Source organism: Sinocyclocheilus grahami, unplaced genomic scaffold, assembly GCF_001515645.1.
Source record: "Sinocyclocheilus grahami isolate Dianchi unplaced genomic scaffold, SAMN03320097.WGS_v1.1 scaffold234.1, whole genome shotgun sequence".
Lineage (NCBI taxonomy): Eukaryota > Metazoa > Chordata > Actinopteri > Cypriniformes > Cyprinidae > Sinocyclocheilus > Sinocyclocheilus grahami.
In genome coordinates, this window is record NW_015505413.1 from 1,929,390 (window position 1) to 1,936,122 (window position 6,733).

Consider the following 6,733-nt stretch of genomic DNA (forward strand, 5'->3'; position numbering starts at 1 on the left):
TACTAACGAGCCGATGATCTGAATCAGGTGCATTAAATAAGGACGCCATACAAAATGTGCAGAGCAGTGGTACCCCAGGACTGAAATTTAGATCCACTGGCCTGAGCAGCATGTTTTATGTATCTGAGCTAATACTGTGATATTTGCATACATCTTGTGCTTGTTGTAGCATTGTGGGTTTGGTTGTTTTTAACAATTTCTAAGATTGCAGATCATTATTTGGGGACACTGATCCGTTTTATGAACTTGATTGTTAGAAGTCTATTATTTTCTAGCTACCTTACTATTATTAATGATCATTTTGTTGTGTTAATGGTTGTACTGTTCCTAGACCATTAAATGTTCATATAAATGCAGTACAGATAAAATAGTGATTAGGATATTGAATACATGGTAAATATACATACATTGCATTTAGAAATGTCTCTCAAATTCATGAAACTTGTAACAGTAAAAGGAAAAAAGGCATTTAATTCATTTTGGTTGAGTTTGAGTATACCTGTACATGTTAAAGGGCAAGCTTGTTGATTATGCCTTTGTATGTTGCAGCTTTTACTTTCCCAATAAACCTATGGAACAAGTAGCTAACTGTCTTCAGAGTGTTGATGTTAGGAAAGAGTTTATCTGGCTGTCAAGTTATATACAGAACATATAGCCTACCGAGGGCAGCACAGTGAAACCACGACATCTAGGCAAGAGAACACAATGCAAGCTGGCAGATAACAATAAAAGCATTGTCACACACAGCCAGTGGACAACTATCAGATTATCAGTGTGTGGAGAAATACACCACCAGACTGTATCATGGCAACAGAAACATCTTCATCAAAGTCATGCTCTCGTGCTACATGTTCTTCAGCACAATCAACATGATAAACTGGCTCAGCAGCAGCTAAGGCGAGAGCAGAAGCAAGAAAAGCACATCTTGCCTTCACCGAAGAGGAAGTAAAGCTACAAAAAGACAAGGTGAAGGCATCTATGGAAATGCTCAAGCATAAGAAAGAGGCAGCTGCAGTATAAGCAGAGGCGTTTGAAGCTGCTATTGATGAGAATACTGTACAGAGAAACACAGTTGCAGGCTAAGTTTAAATTCTGCTTCCCTTGGAAACCACACAGCACATTGAACAAAATGTTACTGACCAAACCAAAGGACGAGAGACAGAACTCCAGCTATGTGATGTCCCTCCAAAAACTGAACCAAGCCCAAGTTACAGCATTTCAACTTCACATCTCAAATCAGAAGCCAAACCTTTCCATTCATGGGAAACCAGTGTTGCTTTCCAACCCCCTGACATTACCTCAAAACAGCAATGCATCTTTGAGAACAAGCTTCCTTGCAAGTCATGCGAATTTGGGTTTGACAACATCCATGCTACGCCTTTGCAAAATTCCAGACCCGCAAAATAGAAGCAGTCATCCTACTCCTCTGCCCTATACCCATATCGCCAAACTCAAAGAATGGCAGCTCAAACATAAATGGTTTTGTAAGATATCTTGCTTGTTTGAGTTTGTTGCAACAGCCTTACTGCAAATTAATGACAAACCTCAGAATTACCAAGCCTGGAAACATTCTTTTCAGATTGCAACTACTGATTTAAACCTGACTTCGAGTGAAGAGATGGATCTCCAGGCAAGGAGTCAGCAAAGCATATCAAACAGATAAGGGCAATACATATCAGTCATCCACAAGCATGACAGACTTGATCAACGGAATTAATAGAAGATGCTTTGTTCAAACGAACTGATGCCTTTCCTAAAATAGCCAACCAAGAATATTTTAAACAGACAAAATTTGGCTTCCTATTATATGCTCCCTTAAATCCACAAGAATTTAGAGAACCCTCCTGGTAGACCAGTGATTAGTAGGAATGGTAGTTTAACTGAACTTGTTTCCAAATATACTGACTATTTTATCAAACCATTCTTGCCATCATTACATACAGTATGTGGGGCAGTCATGGCCTAATGGATAGAGCAGGGTTCCTCAATTAGTTTTCGCAGAGTGCTGAATTCTGCCAACAATACCAAGCCAAGGGCCACTGACCTATATATATGTACACACAGTGGTGTGAAAAATTGTTGGCCCCCTTCCTGACTTCTTATTTTTTTGCATGTTTGTCACACTTTAATGTTTCAGATCATCAAACAAATGTAAATATTAGTAAAAGATAACACAAGTGAACACAACATGCAGTTTTTAAATGAAGGTTTTTATTATTAAGGGAAAACAAAATCCAAAACTACATGGCCCTGTGTGAAGAAGTGTTTGCCCCCTAAACATAATAACTGGTTGGGCCACCCTTAGCAGCAACAACTGCAATCAAGCGTTTGCGATAACTTGCAATGAGTCTGTTACAGCGCTGTGGAGGAATTTTGGTCCACTCATCTATGCAGAATTGTTGTAATTCAGCCACATTGGAGGGTTTTCGAGCATGAACCGCCTTTTTAAGGTCATGCCACAGAATCTCAATAGGATTCAGGTCAGGACTTTGACTAGGCCACTCCAAAGTCTTCATTTTGCTTTTCTTCAGCCATTCAGAGGTGGACTTGCTGGTGTGTTTTGGATCATTGTCCTGCTGCAGAACCCAAGTTCGCTTCAGCTTGAGGTCACGATCAGATGGCCGGACATTCTCCTTCAGGATTTTTTGGTAAACAGCAGAATTCATGGTTCCATTTATCACAGCAAGTCTTCCAGATCCTGAAGCAGCAAAACAGCCCCAGACCATCACACTACCACCACCATATTTTACTGTTGGTATGATGTTCTTTTTCTGTTACTTTTACACCAGACGTAATGGGACACACACCTTCCAAAAAGTTAAACTTTTGTCTCGTCAGGCCACAGAGTGTTTTCCCAAAAGTCTTGGGGATCATCAAGATGTTTTCTGGCAAAACTGAGACAAGCCTTTATGTTCTTTTTGCTCAGCAGCGGTTTTCGTCTTGGAACTCTGTCATGCAGACCATTTTTGCCCAGTCTCTTTCTTATGGTGGAGTCATTTTTATATAGAGGGTATAAGTTTGAAACCATTCAAAAAGCTAAGATACGTGCAAAAATATGATAAGGGACAATTTGTTACAAAGAAAAATAAGAGTAAAAAATTTGCTTGTCAGATTCAGTGACCCTAGCAATCATATGCATTTGTAAGGAACAAACTGTAGATCTCCAACATTATTGGGTAATTACAGTAAACAGTAATAATAAAGATAAGACCTACATTTATCAGATAATCAGAATATGTTTTACATAACAAACGCTAAAACCATTAGGAAACCATTCTTAGTAGTATCACATTAGCAGACAGCAGCAGCATTTTTGTTTAATTTCTTTTCTATACAAGCATTTAGATGCTCATAGTCATTATGGCCTTTAGAAAAATGTTTTTTTGAGGAGGTGGGGTAGTGCACAATAGGCCCCTGTGGCGCGGCCTAAGCTTTTGTCCTTAATGGCATTTTTTCCCTTACATTACTTTTACTTTTATACTTTAAGTAGTTTTGAAACCAGTACTTTTGCACTTTTACTTGAGTAAAAAGCTTGAGTTGATACTTCAACTTCTACAGAAGTCTTTTTAAACCCTAGTATTTATACTTCTACCTGAGTAATGAATGTGAATACTTTTGACACCAGTGTGCTCGTGACAATATCTAGCTTGTTTTCTAGTCTTAAGACATGAAGCATCTTTTACAGCACCACTCGCTTCCTGATCATTCGGCTTCAGCAGCGTCTGATCTAACGTGTGCGCTCTCCTGCATGAACATTTGCTGAACAGCGACCCCTGGTCACAGTTTTCGCTAGGTCACCGATAAGGATGGGCGATACCACTTATTTTGTTTTTGATACGATACCGATACTTTTAAAGGCCAGTATCGTCGATATGGATACCGATATGATACTTCTGAACTAAACTTTTAAAATATGAAGTTTATTAAATTATTAAATTACTAAGATAACCTTAGTAATTGATAACCTCTTAACTTTGTTTAAAACACATTTTAACATTCAATACCCCTTAATTGTAACTTATTAGGTTATATTTTTGTTTCCACATGGTTCAAATATATTTTTTGTTTACACATGATGCAAATCTACAAATACTACAGTTGAACTATGGTCACTTTAGTAAAACCATGGTTCATTTTCATAAGGGACTGACACTGAAAGGCTGTTGCATTCATAAAATGCACCCTTTTTATTCTGACAGTGTATGGTTTCCATTAACATTACAGAATAAAACATGATCAATATTATCTTTCAACGTTCAATTTAAATAAATGTAATTGCACAAACTATGTAGGCTACAATTTCAATTTGTTTATTGCAAAATAACTCAAACACATATGTTTTTTTTTTCTATCCTCTGATAAGCATTGTTCAGGGCTGCATTTCCCAAAAGCATCATAGGAATATGGAGACAGATCAGCCTCAAAAATAACACATTTGCAAAACAAAATTCATAAATGCACAGCACAATTTACATTTACAAAATCCGATTCGTAAATTCAAAACACAATTCATAAATACACAAGTAAAAACATAAATATTTCCCCAAATGCTCACACAAATGCATCTTACCTAAATAAATGTAAAATGTTTACACAAATATGTATATATCAAGTTCTTGAATTAATTTCCATCACACATTTATGAATGATGTTACATGTATTTATGGATCATTGAATCTGCATTTGCAAATCGTCACGTGTGCGTGGACTGCTTTGAATTTGTATGTGGTATTTTTGAGACCTTCCTGGCAGGTTAAGATTCATAAATATCTTTTTTTGGAGGATGTTCCGTTCAGCCAATCGCTGTGAGCTTTTAATCCACCAATCAAAACGCTCTTTACTGAACAGACTCAAGAAGCTCAACGCTGTGCTTGTACTGTGCAGTGTTCCATGATCGGGTCCTTGATGTAAAGACATTTTAGTGGGTACTCTTCTTTTTTTTTTTTAGCACATGATTACAATTTCTACAAAATCACATTATGATTTATATGCACAAAATACAGCTACCTGGTTAGCCTGCTGTCTTATACACCAATGTTGCTCATACCCTGTTTATTCAGATCAATCTGTAAAAGTCGTTTTTTTATCTGATGGCATTTTCTTATGATTAAAGGTTGTTTTAATTAATTAAGTGTGCAGTGTTATAAAGTTATTAGTCCACGCCAGCTTTCTTATATTATAACTGGTGTTTGTAGGAACACTTTAGTAATCACAGGATGAATGGGCGATAATAGCACCTTATTACAATTTCTACAAAATCACATTATGATTTATATCGTTCGCACAAAATACAGCTACCTGGTTAGCCTGCTGTCTTATACACCAATGTTGCTCATACCCTGTTTATTCAGATCAATCTGTAAAAGTCGTTTTTTTATCTGATGGCATTTTCTTATGATTAAAGGTTGTTTTAATTAATTAAGTGTGCAGTGTTATAAAGTTATTAGTCCACGCCAGCTTTCTTATATTATAACTGGTGTTTGTAGGAACACTTTAGTAATCACAGGATGAATGGGCGATAAACAATCAGTAAAACTACGATTTCGATGCTAAACTATTGCATCATTTTAAATACGATTTGTAGTTTGTGGGTTCTAAAGTTACCATTGCGACCAGCTATAATCATAAGAAAATGCCATCAGATAAAATAACGACTTTACTTCCTCATTGAGTCTGTTTTTCATCCTCTGTGCTGAAATCTCTATCTGTTATAACAGGTGCAAGCGTATGCAGAGTTTCTATTTAGGCTATAACACGTGTTTGCAGCGTTGAGCAATGCAGTGCTGAAATTTGCGTGCTCATGAATCCTCTCATTATAACACACGAATTGTAGACATTATGAACGATTAATTATGCTTACATTTATTGTGTTATAACAGAGATTTGATAGATATTATAACTATGAACTGAGATGCCTTTTAGAGACTATAAATGCAGCGCTCTTTACTGGCATTCTGTCATACTGTAACAACGCGCAGTTGTTCTATAGAACGTGAGGCTAACTGGAGCTGAGTTAGGCTACTAAATTGTTGCTAAGCTAATTGCTAACAGGATGCTATCATTCACACGTAAAGTCTTTTAATTTGGTTATTTGAAAGTGCGAACACTCGCGTCCCATATGACGACACGACCTTGAGTGTTTCTGTGAACAGAAGCACAGACAGAACAAACCAGCCGAAGGCAATCCCATCATCGGTTACCCTATTATTCTAAACACAGATTAACATCATACATAAGCAAGGCCATATCGCCAAGTGTCTCCCCTGCACATCTCTCTCCATGACGGGGACAACCACACTTTTTATAACAAGGCAGTAATTGAACCAAACCCACCCGAACTAACTTGAACATAAACACAAATAACATTGCTAATGCAAAAACTCAACCATCTTGCTTAATTAACACATAAATCAACTCTAAACAAATACCCATAATGCACCTGGCTGCTAGCGCTCACTGCTGGCTAATTACAATACCAAACCATGCACGCAGCAGCCGCTTGCTTTAGTTAAAATAACAGTGTTCTGTGAATGTTGACGCTTTAATAACGAATACTTATCGGGAGCGTGTATGCTGGGATTTCATAAATGTAATGGAGAATAAAGTAACAGTAACTAGTAATGCAACTAATTACTAATTACTTTTGTCAGTAATCAGAACAGTAACATGATTACTTGTAAAAGGAGTAATCAGTAATTTAATTACATTTTCAGAGTAACTTGCCCAACACTGC